We start from the raw sequence: 20,505 nt of genomic DNA on the forward strand, positions 1-20,505 counted from the left end.
TTGGTTGGCTGCACAGTTGAGGTATAGATGCATCTTCTCCAATGGCTGCCCTGTGGTTCCAGTACTATTTCCTGAATCACGCATCTTTCCCCCGGCCCTCCTTGCTCTTGGTCCTCTATATGCTTCCTACTCTGAGGAACAGAGATGATTTTTTAAGTGAGCATCCTTAAAAACATCCTTCTGAGCATGCAGGCTCAGAAGCCCAGACTAGCAAACACCCCCAAAGACCTTCCTTTTTAACCTATGGTTTAAAATACAGAGAAAGCACTCTTCACTTCAGAAAATACAGCCTTTTTGGTTTGCCTGCCTTCCCATTCTGTCCCATTTGAAACCTTCCTCCATCACCTCACCTTCACCCTGCAGGCTGGCGCCCCATGGTTTGAAGGTGAGCATTACACTGCTGGCCCTGTATGAAAAGTCCAAAGTTGGCCAGACTCAGTGATGTCAGCAGGACTGGGATCTTTGTCACCTTATCTGTTTGGCCCCCTCTACTGGCCCCCCGCCCCCAGAGGTGGCTGTGAGTTGGCTGCCAGTGGCTCAGCTCACAGCCTGTCCTCTTAGATGCCAGAAATGTCAATGACTGGACCAGCTGCCCACCCTGGACTGGTTACTGGAGCTGGAACATGGGGTGTGCTGGTAGTGGTTCTGGGTTACTTGTCCACTTCTGGATCAGGAGCCCACCTAAATAATGTGGGATTTCTGAGAAGGTAAATTAAAAAGAGCTGACTCAGTTGTGGAGATATTCCCTTCCTACTTCTTTGGGACTTAGGTGTGAAAGCAGGATCTCCTGCAGCTATCTTGTGACTTTGAGGGTAGGAGCCAGTAGTAGGATAGTGGAGCAAAAAGAAAAGAAGAAACAAGTTCTTCTATGGGTACATATATTCGGGGACCTAAACTTTGGGTAGGGAAAGGATATTGAATGCCATATTTGCTTGCCTCCAATATTTATCTCAACAGTACAGTGATTCAGTTGTGACCAGTGATGTGTGATGATTAATTGGCTCCCATTTGGAACCTACCACACAGCCCCCACTCCTGGGGACAGGTCTGATCTGTATCATTGGGTTACCTCTTTATTATTATTATTATTGTTATTATTATTAGGCCTGCACCTGCAGCATATGGAAGTTCCCTGGTTAGGGGTCAAATCAGAGCTACAGCTGCAGGCCTGCGCCATAGCCACAGCAACACGGGATCCAAGCCATGTCTGCAAACTACACCACAGCTCCTGACAAAGCTGGATCTGTAACCCACCGGGCAGAGCCAGGGATCGAACCTGCATCCTCATGGATACTAGTTGAGTTCATTACTGCTGCGCCATAACAGGAACTTCCAGGTTACCTCCTTTTTAACCCAGCTTTTACAGAGCTAGTCCACTGAGAAATTATTTAAATTTTACTGAACTGTGATGAAGCCACTTCTGGGCTAGTTTTCTCTCTGCTTAAGACCGGCACAGAGCAGCAGGGTGGAAGGTCTTAGAAATAAATCCAGTGTTCATTTATCTATATAAGGTAAAATATTCCCAAGGAAGATGTTAACCCCCCCCATACCCTTAGTCTGTTTATGGTGACACTGAACCTCCGCTTTGCCCCATGGTTGATCGTTTTATAAGTTTTCATCTCCAAGAGAAAAAAGAAAGAAGGTATCCAGTCCAAGCCCCCAGCAGCAGTGGGTCCATGTCTGCTGTCGTGGGCCAAGGTGCCCATCAGTAACGGAGAGAATCCCTGAGAGCCTGAGTGTGGCTTCAAGTCCTCAGAACTTGGAGTCCTAATCTTCCCTGGATGGCACAGTCATTGAGAAGCAGGTGATATCCTGTTCCAGAGGCCAAAATCGGGACACACCCTGATGTGACACCCATCAAATATGTGCAGACAGATGTGACAACTCCCACACAATCTTATCTTTTCCGGGCTACACATATCTTCTCCGACTGCTTCACATAATTCAAGAGCTCCAGCAGTCAAAACCTGCCAGTTGACACTGTCAAGGCACAGTATCCGATATCTGACTTCATCTGGACTTCGTTTTGTTTCAATACCTTTGTTGTCCCTATAGCTTTTATTTCTTCTTTAAAAAAAGCACCTGTAAGCCCATCATCTAGAAATAACCACTAGAAAGAAGAAGTAAGTTTTGGCTATTTTTTTTCCTGTGTATAAAGAAGCATGGGAGTTCCCTTTGGCTCAGTGGGTTAAGGATCTGGTGTTATCACTACTGCGGCTCAGATTACTGCGCAGGTTTGACTGCTGACCCAGGAACTTCCACAAGCTGAGAGGGTGGCCAAAAAGAAAAAAAAAAAATTATGTGTGTATTTTACTTTATAATACTGGGATCATAATATCTCTAGCAGTTTTCATTAGGAAATAGTCTTTTATGATATAAATGATGTTTGTGCAATACTTATTACCTTATAAATGTATCATGATTTATTTAGGCTCACCCTGCTTGCCTGCCTCTAATTAAAAAAAATTACTTGAAGTGTCACCACTGGGTTAGCATAATCTCAGCCAATTCTCCTGACATCCCTGTCAGGCAGGAATTATGATTATCTTCAGTTTATGGTTGGAAAGGTTAAGTAAACTACTCAACGACTCACAGCCAGCAGAAAGAATCTAATTAGCACCCCTGTCTACACTGCCACCCCATCCCTGGACCCTTGTATATGTTGTCATCTGTTTTTGCCATCTTGAAAGAGAAACGTTAGCTTACTGCTTTTATTTGCATTTACTTGGTTGTTGGCGAGTTTGAGCATCTTTTAATTTCTCAGAGACCATTTGCATTTATTTTCCTTCGGAATACTTGCTTGTGTTTTCTGCCTATTTTTCTGTTAGTCTTGTGTTATACACACATTCAGTCAACCCACTATCTGTTATATGTGTTCCCAGTTATTTTCTTGTCTTTTAATTCTGTTTTGTTTAAACATACTTTGTTTTGTTTTGTTTTTATTTTATTTTTAGTTGCACCCACAGCATGTTGAAGTTCCCAGGCCAGGGATCGAAACCAAGGCACAGCAGTGACAAGGCTAAATCCTTAACCTGCTGCACCATCAGGGAACCCCTAGTTTTGCTATAGTGATTTAGGACTGAGAAGTTTAAAATTTTTTATATCTACCAATATTTTCCTCTTTGATTATTCTGATTAATTTTATCTTTAGGGATGTTTTCATCCCTCCCAGATGTAGATACGTGTTTATTCCTATTTTCTTTCAGTTGTGCAATGAGTTCATTTCCATATTTAATTCCTCCGTCTATCTACAGGGGTTTTTTAAAAAAAATTTAAATTAAAGTATAGTTGATTTATAATGTTCTGTCAATTTCTGCTGTACAGCAAAGTAACCCAGTTTTATATATATGTATGTATTTATATATATACGTATATTCTTTTTCTCCATCATATTCTATCACAAGAGATTGGATATAGTTCCCTGGGCTATACAGTGGGACCACATTGCTTATCCATGCTAAATGTAAGAGCTTGCATCTACTACCCCCAAACTCCCAGTCCATCCCACTCCCTCCCCCTCCCTCTTGGCAACCACAAGTATGCTCTTCATGTTCATGAGTCTGTTTCTATTCTGTAGATAGGTTCATTTGTGCCATATTTTAGATTCCATATATAAGTGATATCTTATGGCATTTGTCCTTCTCTTTCTGACTTACTTCATTTAGTATGAGAATCTCTAGTTGCATCCATGTTGCTGCAAATGGCATTGTTTTGTTCTTTCTTTTTTTTTTTTTGTCTTTTTGCCATTTTTTGGGCTGCTCCTGCAGCATATGGAGGTTCCCAGGCTAAGGGTCTAATCGGAGCTGTAGCCGCCAGCCTATGCCAGAGCCACAGCAACGCAGGATCCGAGCCACATCTGCAACCTACACCACAGCTCACGGCAACGCCGGATCGTTAACCCACTGAGCAAGGGCAGGGATCAAACCCGCAACCTCATGGTTCCTAGTTGGATTCGTTAACCACTGCGCCACAATGGGAACTCCTGTTTTGTTCTTTTTTATGGCCGAGTAGTGTTCCATCGAGTCTAGGTACCACATCTTTTTAATCCATTCATCTGTTGAAGGACATGTAGGTTGTTTCCATGTCTCAGATATTGTGAGTAGTGCTGCTGTGAACATAGGGATGCACACATCTTTTTGAATTGTAGTTTTGTCCAGATATATGCCCAGGAGTGGGATTTCTGGATCCTATGGTAATTCTCTATTTAGTTTTCTAAGGATCCTCCATACTGTTTTCCATAGTGGTTATAAATTCACTTCCACTGACAGTGTAGGAGGGTTCCCTTTTCTCCGTAGCCTCTTATCTGGAGGTTATTATTAATTTTCTTCTCAAAAAGGCAGTGCAGAAGGACTGGAATTAGTTTTTATGGGATGGCCACACCCATTACCTGTTCCATCACACCTGTTACCTGGATGAGCTCTTAGGACATTGCCATATCTGGTACCAGGACCAGCCCCTGGGGGCAGCACATGCAGTAGGGACATTGTACTTCCACTGATGCTGACTTTTAGCACTCCCTTCCACAAACCCCATGCCCAGGGAAACTGCCAGACTTTTTTTTGTTCTGGGGATGGACGAGGGTACCACTTTTGGAGAAACGTTTCCTCCAATTGCTGTAAATTTGCACCTGACATTTCTGCATAACTGTGTCCATCAGGTTATGGGCTTTGGCTTTTCAACTTGTAGCCTAATTTCCATTTCTATTCCCAGGTGTCAGGCTCTTCTGACCCACACCTACTTCTCAGCTTCAGACCTGTACACAGCTTCCAGGAAACTTTGTTTCCAGCTCTCTTTCACATGCTTCCTTTGGACGTATGCGTTATTCCTTAAATCTGTTTTCACATGGGCGGCTGACAAAATAGCCGTGCCCCTACCCTGCATGTTCTTCTGTGTTCCACTTTTGGTTCTCCGTGTTTTATTTGACATGTATGCTGACTCGGTTTTTATTGGTCTTGTTGGTTTGGCCTCTTATTCCATCCAGTAGAAATGAGTTTGCATCATTCGTGATTTCGTTATTTATTGCATTCTTGTCCCTCTCAGCTTCTAGTTGCCCACACATTTGACACATGTGCCTTTGACATCTTTGTTCAAGGCTTTGAAAACCATGTCTGTCAATGAGGAAACCAGAGCTCGGAGTGGTGGGGTGACGTGACCAAAGTCACAAGACTCTATAACCTGGAGCTGAGGTAGGAGCCAGGTCCTGTGCCTCCAAGGTTGGGAAGCTGGGGCAATGCAGAGACAGCCAGCAGTAGGGTGACAGCCTAATGATGACAAAGCACAAACCATCATGGCGGGGGGGCTGCCCTATGTGCTTCACACACCCCAGCTCAGCCCTGCCAATGACATCGTGTGGGTGGGGCCCATTGTGCAGGCAAAGAAAGAAACTGCAGCTCCAAGAAAGGGAGTGAGTTGCCCAGGATGTGCAGGGGGCAGCTGATGGGTCAGAACTTGCTTCGGAATCCAGACTGAGACCCTTGACCATGGCGCGGCTGCGGTTCCTGTACCATCAGTGGCATCAAAGGACATTCCAGGAGTTTCTGTCATGGCTCAGTGGTTAACAAACCCGACTAGTATACATAAGGATGCAGGTTCGATCCCTGGCCTCACTCTGTGGGTTAAGGATCCTGAGTTACTGTGACTGTGGTGTATGTAGGTCGGCAGCTACAACTCTGATTTGACCCCTAGCCTGGGAACCTGCATATGCTGTGAGTGCTGCCCTAAAAAGACAAAAGACCAAAAAAAAAAAAAAAAAAGGATATTTCAGGGACACCACTACGGTGGGCTGGTAGAGGGACATAGCCATTGCAGTGACAAGACCAGATCCTTCACCCTCTGCACTACAAGAGAACTTCCCGCACTGATTTTTTTTTTCTAGGTATTTTCTCTCTTTTTGTCCCTCACTGGGATTAGTCACTGTTATATAAGCAGAATTGAGGGGTTTTCCCCAATATCCTTCCTCACTCAGAATCTGTGTACATTCAGACACTCAAACCCCTGGTTCTTTGGGTTAAGATTGTGCAGCACTAGGAAATTTTGCCCATCTTTCCAGGCCTCAGTTTCTTCATGTCAAATTGGATGCGATAATAGCTTTAACCTCCTGGAGCAGTTATAAAGCAAATAGTGCATCGTCGTGATCAATAATAGTATTACCACGTACCTGTTATTGAAACCCTTTGTAGTTAGAAGCAATAGAAACCCAACTCAAACTGGCATAAACACAATAAGAGAATCTCTTGCCTCAGGGACCTTTCCCCAAAGGTTTGCCATCAAGCAAAGTCCAAAGGTTGCTGGCTTCAGGCATAGCCAGATCCAGCGCTCTGTCAAGGTCCCCACGACTCAGGTCTCTCTGTCTGCCTGGTCCTGCTTCTGCTTCACATGGAGGAAGATGGTGGCAGCACCAGCCCCACCCCCACCTCCTCCCCTACCAGGGCCCCAGCCTGGCAGAGCCTCCGTGAGGATCAGGACCAGAGAGCTTGGCTCCTACCCGGGAACTGGTGCCATGGCCAGAAAAGGGGGAACTGGGCTCTGAATTTGGGAGCTTTGCTTCCGAAAAAGCAGAGCTCAGAAGCCTGCCTGACAGTGAGTGATTTTGGGAACACTCCCGAGCTCCTCCTCCACTCTGCAGCTGAGGGCAGCTAGGCCTTTAAATGCAGCTCTTCCAGCAAGACAGAAGCCACCAGAGTGCAGAAAGATGACCTTGCCCCCTGCCCAAGGGTCCCTGCTTCTTACTCCCTCCTCCACCAACCTTGTCCCTGGCCTTGACTCTTGGCTCTGACACCTGCTAGACTCCTCCTATGCATGCCTAGGCTTGGTGCTGATGGCTGGTAATTAATTGGCTCTTTCTTTGTCCTTTAACCCCACCCTTGCCTTTCCAGATGGGCTTTCCACTGACACTGTAATCACCCTCAACTTTGCCCTACAGGCTGTTGGACTAGACTTTATGTTTGTTTGTTACGTCTCTGAAATGCACCCTTGGGCTGTCGTAATACAGGTCTGGTGACTCACTGTGGTTATGGTGTGACATTCTGTCACATATGGTGCCAGGAACCTTTTTTTTTTTTTGTAGCCGAGAATTCCTCTTGCCCTCCTTTTGCAACGTTATTATCCTTTGTGGCATGATCTTGACCACTGTGCAATCTTGGTGGAATTGGGGGCGGGGGCAGGTGCTCTACCCCCGTACAGAAGTAGAAAGGTGTCCATGATATTGTTTGCAGAGCCCCCTCCCCTGCCCCAGAGCAGCCCCAAGCCAAGCTGAGTGGAGCAGCCTCTGAATGAGCGAGGACACTCCATTCATTCCCCAGGGAGGCACCTGTCAGTGGAAGAGTTTCTGTCCTGGGCTGAATGAGTTCTCAGCACAGAATCCAACTTTTCTGTTGGCTTCATGAGCTTCTCTGAAGCTTCTTATAAGTTTCCCTTTTTTGCTTGAGTCAGCAGGAGCCGTTTCCTTGGCTTTTAAGAACCCTAGCTGATATTCTAGGGCCGTGCTTCATCTTTTCTGGTTTTATAGATTTACTGGGGCTTTTTAAAAATGCCTCCCTCTGAAGTTTCTGTTTAAACTCTTTCTGGTCACACTGGCAAGTCTCCTGCAGCGTGTTCTTCTCAGAGTTGGGTTCGTACATCTTGCTTCCTGCCAGGACCCTGCTGTTCTGGGGTGGACCTGGGCTTCGGGCCAGGACACACAATTCTCCACTCTGACACCATCTACATGCCCAGATGTTCCCTCCGTATACTTCCTCTCTCCTCCTTTCACTTCCAAAGTCACGAACTTCAAGTAAAAGAAGGAATGAAAACACCACCTGTAACACCAATTCCTTCAATTTCCTCCCCAGAACTTCAAAGTCAATAGAAATATATTGGATTTAGGCTCATAGGCTCATAGACCATCACACTTGGACAAAAATTTAGAAACCACCACAGATCTTTACTCAAGTGCCATCTGTGATCGATTAGTTGTGGCTGACTGGGTTTCACATCTGGGTGCAGAAAGGTGCTGAGAGGGATTTGCAATGCCTGCATGGGTGTGGTTGGGGCAGAAACAGCCCATCTATGGATGATTTGAACCCCTCCAACTACCGGCTCTGGCTCTGCATTTTACAAATGAGGAAACTGAGTCACACACATATCCAGTTGTCTGTAGCTATATAGGAAGCAAGGGCAGATTTTGGAATCAAATCTAGGTTGTCAGAGCTTTCCTATCCATGACAGTGACTTCTCTTTCAGGCTGGAGTTCAATCTCCTGTGAGGTCATCATAGGCCACATGCTGATTGTATGTTGTGTATTCTATGCTCAGCCACTTCTGTACATTACAGCAGGATCCTGTTGGTGCCTGTGGGACTAGGGGTAATATTCCTAGAGAACTTTCAGAATCCCAGTTCTGATGCCCTAGGACAAGAGAGAGGGTGAAAGGCAGTAGAGGCTGTCAGTGGGGACCTGTCAGTGGGGACGTTTTATCAGACAACAATTGGAAAACTTCTGAAACTGCTGTCCCAGAGGGAACCTACTCCAGTTCATTCCAAGTGGGGAGAAAACAGTAGCCAGGGGACCTTCCCCAAAATGCTAAAGCTCATCACACTTGAGAAGGGAGGTTGGGACCAAATACAAGCCTGGCATGACTCATGAGAGCTTGCCATGGGAAGAAGGGACAAGAGGTCTTTCATCATCCTGTGAAAGTCAGCTTCTTGTTTTTTAACCCATGGAAGTTCCCAGACAAGGGGTCAAATTGGAGCTGCAGCTGCCAGCCTAAGCCACGACCACAGCAACCCCAGGATCTGAGCCAAGTCTTCACCCTACACCACAGCTCACTGTAACACCAGATCCTTAACCCACTGAGTGAGACTAGGGATCAAACCCACATCCTCATAGATACTAGTCTCTTAACCGGCTGAGCCGCAGTGAGAACTCCAGCCCATTCTATTTGATTGTCAAGGTCAGAGCCTTCATAAAAACTGAAATGCACTTCTAGAATTATCAGGGGAACACTCTCATACATGGTAAGGACCCTGCAGAAGCAGGCAGCTCCAGAATCTGCAAACATTCACTCTGCAAGCCCCTGGGAGAGCGGCCTTTCTCGTGGGCCAGCAGCCCCAGAGCAGAGTTTCTAGATCAGAAGGACAGGACTGCTGCTTGGGGGGAGGGAGTTCTGGACAGGGGCCCATTCTCAGGACGGCCGTCAGCAGCCTTAGTAATGGGACAGCATCCTGTTTTATTAAAAGCCTGTTGCTGGCCGGGAAAGCTGTCTGCCTGCTGTGTGGGCAGGGGCCCAATAGCCCTGCGGGCAATTCCAAGCCAGTCCTTCAAGCTGACATCAAACCAGGCAAGAACAGGACTGTTTTTTAGCTGATGAAGCACTGCTTTTTCTTTCCTTCTTTCTTTTTTCTTTTTAACACTTCTCTCACGGGGTTCCGCCAGGTACGTTCTGTGTGTGCGAGCATGCCAGTGACATTGTCCACTGGCCACAGCTGGAGTTCACCCCAGTCCACCTCCAGTCGAGGTCCCCTTCCCCCCTCCCCACTGCCCCACCCCTCAACTGGCCTTCCCAGCCCCCAGCCCCCAGCCCCCAGCCCCCCAGCAGACTCTGGGGAGCTGAGGGAGGCCCAGACTGTGGCCTGAGGCTGTTTACCGGATGGGGGTGGGGAGGGAAGAGAAATTGACTGCTTTGTTTATCTTCTGAGTCTGGAAACTGCAGAATTCATCCATTTCCCAGGAAGCCTTCATTTGCAGGTTTCGGAAAATAAAAAATAAAAAGAGACCCACTTCAAAGGGAACCAGAGGAAAAGCTGTTTGCTTTGTGAACTGATTTGTTTGTTATTATTATTTTATTCTTAAACATCAGATACCTTGACGATAGGCAAAAACAGTCACTTTCTTTTCATATTTTTATTACATTTTTGCCTTTGTCTTTTTTTGTTGTTTTTATCAGGGTAGGGGCAAATCATATTTGAAGAGACTGATATAAAATGCTCATTTCACATGTCAATAGAAAATTGAGGTTTTTGTCTAAACGTTATATTCGCATTTTCTGCTGGTTCTGGGAATCTGCCTTTCTTGCTGTGGATTAAAATCCCTCAAATCAGAGTTCCCATCGTGGCTCATCGGTTAGAGAACCCACCTAGGATCTATGAGGATGCAGGTTCCATACTTGGCCTCCCTCAGTGGGTTAAGGATCCAGCGCTGCTGTGAGCTGTGGTGTAGGCCTGCGACTGCAGCTCCAATTCAACCCCTAGCCTGGGAACCTCCATATGCCTTGGGTGTGGCCCTAAAAGACAGAAAGACCAAAAAAAGAAAAAAAAAAATCCCTCAAATCGCCCTGCTTTTTACAAATTAAAAATAAATAAATAAATATACTTCAACACAGATTTTAAAAATAATTAAAAAAAATTCTAAAATCAGTGTTACTATGCTGGTTAGCTGTCTGGACATGATTTCTCTGGGTCTTTTGAAAATTCCATGTGAACACTCCCCTTATCAAGCACAGCATGTTAATTTATTTAATTTATTGACTTCAGTGGAAATAAGGAGAATTCAGAAAAAATACTATGAAATGCACTTGAAAATGTTACTTCACCTGAGAATATTTCATTGCCTGATACATTCAAATTTTAAAGCTTCTTTTATTTACCACATTACTGAATACTATACTGATATAAGCTGAAAATCACGTAAACTCACACGTGTTGCTACATATTTTAATATTTTATGCATTCGATTGATAGTTGTTTTCAGAATCTTGGAAAGAGGCCATATATGGCACACATAAAAAATAGTGACATAAATTGTATTAAATCCAGTGTACTTTTTCCTAAAGTGTATCTTTAAGGTAAAAAATAGTCAACAAATTGGATTTTTTTCCCTCTACTTCTCAGTTACTTAAGAGAAAACACAGGGTTATCTTTATGGTGAAGAAACAGGTATAGAAAGCAGTATTTTTACTTTTACTCTTTTTCTTTCTTTGTGGGGGGAAGGGCTCTATCAGCTGGCAGTTGGCATGGTGTTCTGCTTACTGTGTCTTTGCAGTAAATTTAAAACATTAACTCTGGGTTTTAATACTGCACTTTCCCGCAGGTCACTGGGCCAAAAGCCCATCCAATATTGTCAGGCAAAGACCCAAGCGGAGAAACAAGTAAAACACAGATATGTGGTCTTTCCTTGTGCAGCTAAACCTTTGTAATTAAGAAAACTCCAGCAGTTCCCTGGTAATCTATTTCTAGATAAATGTGGTCGATGCCTCCGGGTCCAAAGGAAAACCTCCTCATTCAAGACACTGGTTGAGGAATGGGCAAAGCTCAAAGAAAACCTGTTTTCTGTGTTACAGACGAGTATTTACATTACCAATCAACTTTCGATCCAGGAAAGAAGTGATAGCCTGTTCAGATTTTCAAAGAGAATTCAACATCCTATGAGCTAAATACAGAGCAGGCTCAGAGACTTTTGAATGATGCAGTTGATCCCTTCCAAGAGCGCTGAGGGTGGAGTTCTGATCCTGCTTTCTGGAAAATCAACCAGGAAATAAAATATGTCTGAAACATAAATAAACACATAAACAAACAAACAAACAGTAGACTGTCTTGGCCTCTGGTTCTGGGACAAGATGGTGTTGATTCACTTTCCCTGCTCTGTTTCTCTAAATACAACAGAAAACCTTGGAAACTGGTCAACAGACAATGACAAAAGAACTCTGAAAGCTGGAAAAGAAGAAGGCAGACTGGCAAGAATCCTCAAGACCTGAGAAACAACAACTTTTTGAATTTCCTGAGCTTTTTTTATCTTCCGTATACCCTGGGGCACAGGAGAAGCTTGTAGCCGGGACCCACCAATAGGCTCAGACAAAACAAACAAACAAAAAACCCCCAAGAATATCCTGCTCTCTCTGGCCAAAGTCCAGGAAAAGGGAAACACGACAGAGATGCAATAAAAAGTTCCAGCCTCCACTTTACAGCCCAGGATCCTTGCAAATAATCCAATCCACTGGCAGCAGCAAAGCCCTGGACTCTTGGCTCCTGGGCCAAACTGAGATACCATCAGATGGTCTGACTCACCCACAGATGCAGCAGCAGTGAAGCCCTAGGTCTCCTTGGCCTCTACTTGGTGGCATAAGGAGACTCAGGCCCACCAGCTTCTTCCCCATTCCCAGCAACAGAGTCTCCAAAACAAAATAATCATGAAGAAAACAATACAAAGCAATATACTGAAGACATAATGAAATCAAAACGGAACTCTAAAAATGTTCAAGTAACCCAGAGGAAGTCAATAAAAAAGAAACAGAATGAGAAACAGAAGGAACAAACAGCAAACAAGTAATAAAATGTCCTGCAGTTCTAATAGATCAATAATTACCTTAAATGTAAATGGTCTAAGTACACCAGTTAAGAGGTAGAGACTGGCAGAACGGATTAAAAAGCATGACCTGAATATATATTATTTACAAGAAACTCACTTCAAATTCAGTGACATAGGGTAGACTGAAAGCAAAAGAAAGGAAAACCATACACCATGCAAGCATTAATCAAAGGGAAGTAGCTACGTTAATACCAAAAGTAGACAGTAGAGCAAAGAAAGTTACCATGGGCAAAGAGGGAAATGACATAATGATGTATAGGATTAATCCACTATGAAGATATAGCTGTTTTGTGAACCAAACAACAGAGTTTCAGAATATGTGAAGCAAAAACTAAGACAGCTGGAAAATAATTAGATAAATCCACTGTTGTGGTTGGGAACTTAAGTTCCTCACCCCTCCCACTCAGAACTTCTAGGACTACTAAAGAGAATATTAGCAAGAACATAGAAAAGAAAAAAATACGCAAGAATTCAGGAATATCATTGAAAGGATCTAATTGAAATGTATAGAATCTCTGTCCAGCAAGAGCAGAATAACCATGATTTTAAAGGGCCCATGGAACATTTGCCAAGATAGATCATATCCAAACTTTAACAAATTTGAAAGAACTGAAATCCTGTAGAGTAACTTGTCTGACCATAATGAAATTAAACCAGAAATCAAAACCAGGAAAATCTCCAAAGTCCTGAAAAACTCAATAATTAAGTTCTAAATAATTCATGGGTCAAAGAGGTGATCTCAAAGGAAATTTTAAAAATATGTAGAACTAAAGAAAATGAAAATAAACATTAAAATTTGCAAGATGCAACTAAGGCAATGCTGAAAGGAAAATTTATGGCACTAAGTGCTTATATTGGGAAAGAGTTATCTCAAATAGCTGATCTAAGAGCCTACTTCAAAAAATTAAAAAAAGAACAAAACAAAAGAAAGCAAACAAAAGGAAGGGAATACTAAAGCATGAAATAAAATTTAAAGCCCCAAAATAATAGAAAAACATAATTAGAACAGAAAGATAGTCTTTAGAAAAAAAATCGGTAAAAATTAATAACCTCTAGCAAGGTTGCCAAAGGTAAAAAAGAGAGAGGATACAAGTCACCAGTATCAGAAATGAAATGAAATTCTGTAGCCATTAAAAAGATAATAGGAAAAATACAAGTCACCAGTATCAGAAATGAAATGAAATTCTGTAGCCATTAAAAAGATAATAGGAAAATACTACATACAACTTTATGTCCATAAATTTAACAATTTAGAAGAAGTGGGACAATTCCTCAAAAACCACAAACTGCCAAAACTCAGCCAAGATTAAACAAATAATCTATTCAGTTCTATAACTGTTAAGGAAAATGAATTTGTAATTGAAATACTCCCCCCTACCCCTGAAAGAATCTTCAGGCCCAGATGTTTTCACTGGAAATTTTTACCAAACATTTAAAGACCAATTAATGCCAGTGGTATACAATATCTTCCAGAAAATAAGAGAGGAGAGTTTTTTATGTGGCCATCATTTCTGGTACCAAAACCAACCAAAGTTAGTTAAAAAAAAAAAAAAAGCTAAAGACTAACATCTCTAAAGCACTTAGGTGCAAAAGTTATCAGCTACATTTAACCAATCAAGTACAACAATTTATAAAAGAATAAGACACTGTAACCAAGAAGGAGTAATGTCAGGTATGCAAGATGGATTCAATATTTGAAAATCAGTTAATATGGCTGGTTAACAGTATCAACAAGTCAAAGAAGAAAAATCATACAATTGTATCGATGATGCAAAAAAAATCATTTGATGAAAGTAAATAACCATTAATGATGAAAAATAAACAAACAAACACCTCAGTATATTAGGAATAAGGGGGACTTCTTCAACTTCATAAACCCTACATCAAACTTTGTATTTAATGGTGAAAAACAGTGCTTTCACTAAATTCTGGAACAAAGCGTGGATATTTGCTCTCACCAGTCTTACCCAACACATTGGAGATTCTAGCCACTGCAATAACGCAGTAAAAAGAAATAAAAGTCATACAAATTGGAAAAGAATTAAAACTATTTTTTGTTGCAGGCGGCATGATTGTCCACATGGAAAAATAAGTTTTCCTCCTCTCACTGGCCATCTGGAGCAGGCAAGTGCTTCCACTTGTTCTGAGCGGGCTGCTGCAACAGCCAGCAGCACAGAGGTTGACAGCATAGCTTGGGCATGGTAGACCAGGTGGACACCCCAGCTCCACCATCCCCAGCTGTATACCCCTGGGCACCTTCCTTGATTTCTCTGAACTTTGGTCCTCTCCTCTGAAATGAAGTTTATGATACAATCCAGAACCTATGGTTGTTGTGAGTATTAATTGAAAGCAATGTATAGACACCTGAGCAATGTAGTTGCTACAGATACTGCTGCTGTTGCTCTTGTTATATGTGACAGTGCACTATGGGCTATTCTGCCCCCAGGACTGTCACTGGAGCCAAGAGACCTCAATTCTGCTCAGTGGTGCTGCGACTTGTCAACTCATGCAACTATTCTGAGCTTCACTGCTTTTTTTTTTTTTTTTTTTTTGAGATTTTAGAGCTGCACATGCGACATATGGAAGTTCCCAGGCTAGGGGTCTAATCAGAACTGTAGCCTCTGGCCTATGCCACAGCCACAGCCACCCGGGATCCGAGCCGTGTCTGCGACCTACACCACAGCTCAAGGCAACTCCAGATCCTTAACCGATTGAGCAAGGCCAGGGGTTGAATCTGCATCCTATGGATACCAGTCAGATTCGTTTCCACTGAGCCATGAGGGGAACTCCTGAACTTCACTGCTTTTATTTACCGTATGGGGACAGTAACCTATCTCTGTTTAGATTCTTATCAGATCAAATGAAAAAAACACATAAAAGTACTTGGAGCACTTCTACCACTACTACTACTACTAACTAGAATTTATTGAGCCCTCTCTGCTGCCAGCACCATGGGTTGTCTTTTACCTACATTCTTCTACTGAACCTTGTAATCTTAAATTACTAGCCTTATTTATGTAGATGGGGAAATGAGTCCCCAAGAAGTGATCTGCCCAAAGACACAGCTTGTAAGCAATAGAATCCAGGATCCAGACTCCCAGGATCTAGCTGTGTTCTTATGCTTCCCAGAGAAGGCAAGCCAGTGAGGAAAGGAACAGCTTAGCATGGGGGCTCACTGCCACTGGCAAGGTGGATATAATCTGGTACGGGGGGCTCAGAGTGCAGTCTGTGACCAGCGGTGGGGGAACCAAGAGTCATCCTTGGCAGTGACAACTGGTTCCATACTAACAAACTGAAAAAGAGGGTTCCCTTTGATAGGACACCGAGTGGGATGTTAGTCAAAGAGTCATCCTTCCGTTTCCTTGAAGGATCCTGAGATTAAGCTGAGGCAGATCATGTGCCCAGGTCAACAAATAACTCCACCCCAGGCAGATCATGTGCCCAGGTCTAAAAATAACTCCAACCCATAGGGACCCAGTCTGGACTGAAGTCATTCTTTCAGGTGCAGAAAAGGAATGCTTGACTGTACGTCATAAACTTAAAATAGGAGTAGGGCCAGAGGGCCAGCTGGGGCTCATCAATGCCAAGTGGGCAGTTTCTCAGCCAGTATTTCTTCTATTTCCTGCTTTAGACAACAGGTTTCTGCCTCCTTTTTTTTGCATTGAGAAGGGGTGAAAAATGTATGTTTAAAGAAGTCACTTGCTTTGCCTTCTTCTCCACATGTGCCGTTTTCATCCACAGGCCACACCCATCTTTCCTGGCTCTTCATACAATGTCCTAAAATACGCTAGTTACAAAAATTAAAATAAACGACTTTGCTTCTTTCTCCCTAGCTCTATATGATGGATCTGTGAAATGTTCCATGAATATCTCTGCCCAGAGTGCAACAATGAGGCCACTAATTGAATAATTCCAACAACCCTGTGGCATCATGTAAGTAGGCTGTCCATGTGTAGGGGTGGGTGGCTCTGTGGAAAAGCTTCCTTTGTGAAGGAGGGTGGATTGGGCTTAAGATTCTACCAATTCTAAGAGTCTGTGATTTGCTTCTTTTTTTACAGCCTGGCTATATTTAGATCAATAAATTATATTCAAGATGGACTCACCAATTATTTCTTCAATGAGTTATTTCATTCAAAAGTTATTGAGAGAGGAGTTCCCATTGTGGCTCAGTGAATTAAGGACCCAACATTGTCTCTGTGAGGGATTGATCCATGGCCTTGCTCAGTGGGTTAAGGACCTGGTGTTGCTGCAAGCTGTGGTGCAGGCATACAGCTGCAGCTGTATTTCAACCCCTATCCCAGAAACTTCCATATGAGGCAGGTACAGGCATAAAAAGAAAAAAAAAATTCAAATAAGACCCAGAGTCTCCCAACCTAAAAGGAAAGACACCTATATACAATTAAAATATACTACACATCATACTAAGAATCAAGAAAATAGCGTAAATGAGAAGATAATTAGCTGATACCAACATCTGTCAAAGCATCTGTCAAAGACTGTAAAGCAACCACTGTAAAAATGCTTCAGAAAACAATCACAAATTCTCTTGAAATGAAATGGAAAAAACAGAAAAATGTCAGCAAAGAAATAAAAGTTATTTAAAAATGGAAAGTATTGAACTGATGAATACAATAAAAGAAATTAAAAACTCCATGGATGAGCTAAATTGTAGAATGGTTATGACCAAAGATAGAATCAGTGAAACTGAGAAATAAACAAAAAATATCACATGGTCTGAAGAACAGGGAAAATAGACTGAAAATACTCTCTACTGCGAATGATGACTTTAATGCACAAATCGGTAGCATCAACCACAATGCAGAGGGGTTGTTAAATCAACTTAAGAGAACTCATTGTTTTAAATAATGACAAATGAAAAATAAAAAATTTAAGTGCTACAATTTACAATAGCACCAAAAATACAGAGAATAGAGAGTTCTCTTGTGGGGTAGCAGGTTAAGGGATCCGGTGTTGTCACTGTGGCAGCCCACTGCTGCGGTGAACGGGTGAATCCCTGGCCCAAAACTTCCACATGTTGTGGATGCAGCCAAAAAAATTTTTAAACATATAAAAAAATTTTTTTTTTAAATTAGAGCTCAAAAATATGGAGACTAGATGGGGCCCAGAGGATTTTTAGGGCAGTGAAAATATTCTACATGCTACTATTAATGGCAGATACATGTCCTTATACATTTGTCCAAATCCATAGAATGTACAACACCCATGAATGATGTACCGTGAACCATGAATGTAACCATGTTGGTAGCATGAATCATGATGTAAACCATGAGCGTTGGGTGGTAATGACGTGCCGATCTAGGCTCATGAATTGTAACATCTCTGTCACTCTGGCAGGGTGGTGGTTGATCATGGTGAGGCTGAGCCTGTGTGGGGATAGAAGCCTGTAGGAAATCTCTGTACCATCTTCTCAATTTTGCTGTGAACCTAAAACTGCTCCCCCAAAAAGTTTTCTAAAAAATACAGAGAAATAAATCTCATGCAATATAACTGAAAACTTTAAAGTTGTTATTGAGAAAAATTAAAAGGGTCCTAAAAAAATGTTTATGGAATATAGACAATACTTTTAAATTAAGCGTCATTTCTCTCCAAATTGATCTAGAGAGCCAGTGCAACTTCAGCACAAATTCCAGTAGAATTTTGTTTATTTTATTTTCAGAATGAATGTTATTCTCTAATTTATTTGGAAAATTAAAGCACCAAAACAATCTTGAATAAGAACATTTGTCAAGACTTTTTCTGAAGGTTTAGTAAACAAGACACTGTAAGATTTATATAAGCGTAAACAAACAGACCAATGGGACAGAAAAGGGAGCTTTAGAAAACAGACCACACATATGCAGTCACTTGATTTGTGACAAAAAGGACACTACTGAGCAGTGAGGACAAGATGGGTGGCCTTTTCATAAACTCTGCTGGGTCAATTATATGTTCATATTTTAAAAAATGAATTTTGACCCCCCCCCACACACACCAGCCACAAAAATTAAATCAGTCTGATTGTAGACCTAAATGCAGAAAGTTAAAACAAGAAAACTTCTAAAGGTAGCATAAAAGCATACTTTCATGATCTCGCACGTGAACAAATTTTCTCAAATATAGTACAAAAAGCACTAAAGACCAAGGTTAAGATTGGTCTTAACCAAGCAACTTAAAAGAGATACCATTAAGAAAGTGAAAAAGCAAGCTAAAAGAGTGGGAGAAGGTATTTACAAATCATAAACCTGATAAGAGACTTGTATCCAGAATACATGAAAAAAGGTTCCATAAAACATTAATGACCCAATAGAAGAAATAAGCCAAAGATTTGGACAGGCACTTCACAAAAGGGATTATATGAGTGGCCAGTGAATATGAGCTGCACAGTATAAACTGAAACCCCCAGGAGACACCACTACACACCCACCAGAGTGGCTAAAATGAACAGGCTAACAGTACTGAGTGCAGGAGAGCACGTAGATCACCTGCAACTGCCATCCACAGGCTAGTAGGGGTGCGAATTGTACTGTCACTTTGGAAGGCTGTTTGGCAGTGTTAAGCGCTGAGCATTGCATATCCTATGGTCCAGCATTTCTGGACCCCTCCGCACACACTCAACTGAAACACATACTCTCTTTTTTTTCCAGCCACACCTGCAGCATGTGGAAGTTCCCGGGCCAGGGATTGAACCCCCTCCACAGCACCAACCCAATCCACAGCAGTGAAACGCTAGATCCTGCTAAGCCACCAGGGCACTCCAGAAACACATACTCATGTGCACTGAGGTCATAGACAAAACTGCTCAGACCTATCCAGTGATAGCAGCCAAAGGCTGGAAACAACCCACACTTCCACCAGCGGTGGAATGGATAAATATATTGTGGTGTACTTAGCAATGAAATCAAACAATCACTTGCAACACACAGTGACACAGAACTGAAATCCTCACACTCAGATGGCTGAATGGTTCTACGAATACCAAGTTCAGAAACAGACAAAAGTGGAGTTCTTGTTGTGGCTCAGCAGGTTAAGAACCTGACTAGTATCCATGAGGATTCAGGCTTGATCCCTAGCCTCACTCAGTGGGTTAAGGATCCCCAGTTGCTGTGGCTGTGGCATAGACCTGCACCTGTAGCTCCAATTCGACCCCTAGCTTGGGAACTTCCATACGCCCGCTGCAGGTGCAGCCTTAAAAAGACCAAAAAAAAAAAAAAAAAAAGAAAAGAAAAGAAAAAAAAATAGGTGGGTTCACAAATGACTGGCTTGTAAACAGTCTGCACCCAGCATCCTGCTATCTTCCATTCTTTGATCAGAGTGGCCGGCTCCGCTGCCAGCCCACATGCTTCACTGAATCCACGGAATCTGGTTATCCCCAATTCCAGACTCTCAGTCCTTGTGGTGGTCCACCCAGCTGCTCACCAGGACACCATGAGGTAAGTTGGCCACAGTCAGCCCTTCCTTCTCACTGTACCGCTCACTGGTCACCCATTGGCCTCACCCCATATTGATGCCGCTGACATAATGAATTGGGGACACAATTCTTCGGGAATTTCTTCCCCCTGAAAACATCTAGGGAGCTTTTGCTGAGATCCTCAGGATAGGAAGGTGCCTTTCCTGAGACAGGTGGCTAAAATCATCCAGGCATCTTATGAGAAAAGAGGCTCTAATTTGGAAGGTGTATTTGCTGAAAGACAGGGCCCTAGAGAAAAGGGCCACTTTATTTCATCGTGGGATCTTTTTTTAAATTTAATGACGTACGGTAGATTTACAGTGTTGTGTTAATTTCTGCTCTACAGCAAAGTGACTCAGTTATACAGACATACATTCCCTTTCATAGTCTTTTCCATTATGGTTTGTCACAGGATGTTGAACATAGTTCCCTGTGCTCTATAGCAGGACCTTGTTTATCCATCCTATATATAATAAATGACCTCTCCTAATCCCAAACTCCCAGTCCATCCCTCTCTAACCACCCCTCTCTCGGCAACAAGTCTATTCTCCATGTCTATGAGTCTGTTTTTGGTTCATAGATGTGTTGATTTGTGCCATATTTTAGATTCCACATATAAGTGATGTCATGGTATTTATCTTTCTCTGGCTGACTTATTTAGTATGATAATCTCTAGGTCCATCCAAGTGGCTGCAAATGGCATTATTCATTCTTTTTTATG

General features: G+C 42.6%; 1 long non-coding RNA gene across 2 annotated transcripts in view; it reads left to right on the top strand.

The window, feature by feature from the left end:
* The window catches only part of LOC125127725 (uncharacterized), a 155,954-nt gene extending 139,282 nt beyond the window's left edge, over positions 1–16,672 (top strand). The window contains exons 5-6 of one of the 2 annotated variants that reach the window (XR_007135041.1): positions 16,171–16,270; positions 16,396–16,672. This is a non-coding gene — a long non-coding RNA (uncharacterized LOC125127725). Of the gene's footprint in view, positions 1–16,170 lie in introns of both variants that reach the window. The other variant, XR_007135040.1, reaches the window with a different exon arrangement.
* Positions 16,673–20,505: the final 3,833 nt, after the last annotated feature.

Source organism: Phacochoerus africanus, chromosome 5 (genome assembly GCF_016906955.1).
Source record: "Phacochoerus africanus isolate WHEZ1 chromosome 5, ROS_Pafr_v1, whole genome shotgun sequence".
NCBI classification, from domain to species: Eukaryota; Metazoa; Chordata; class Mammalia; order Artiodactyla; family Suidae; genus Phacochoerus; species Phacochoerus africanus.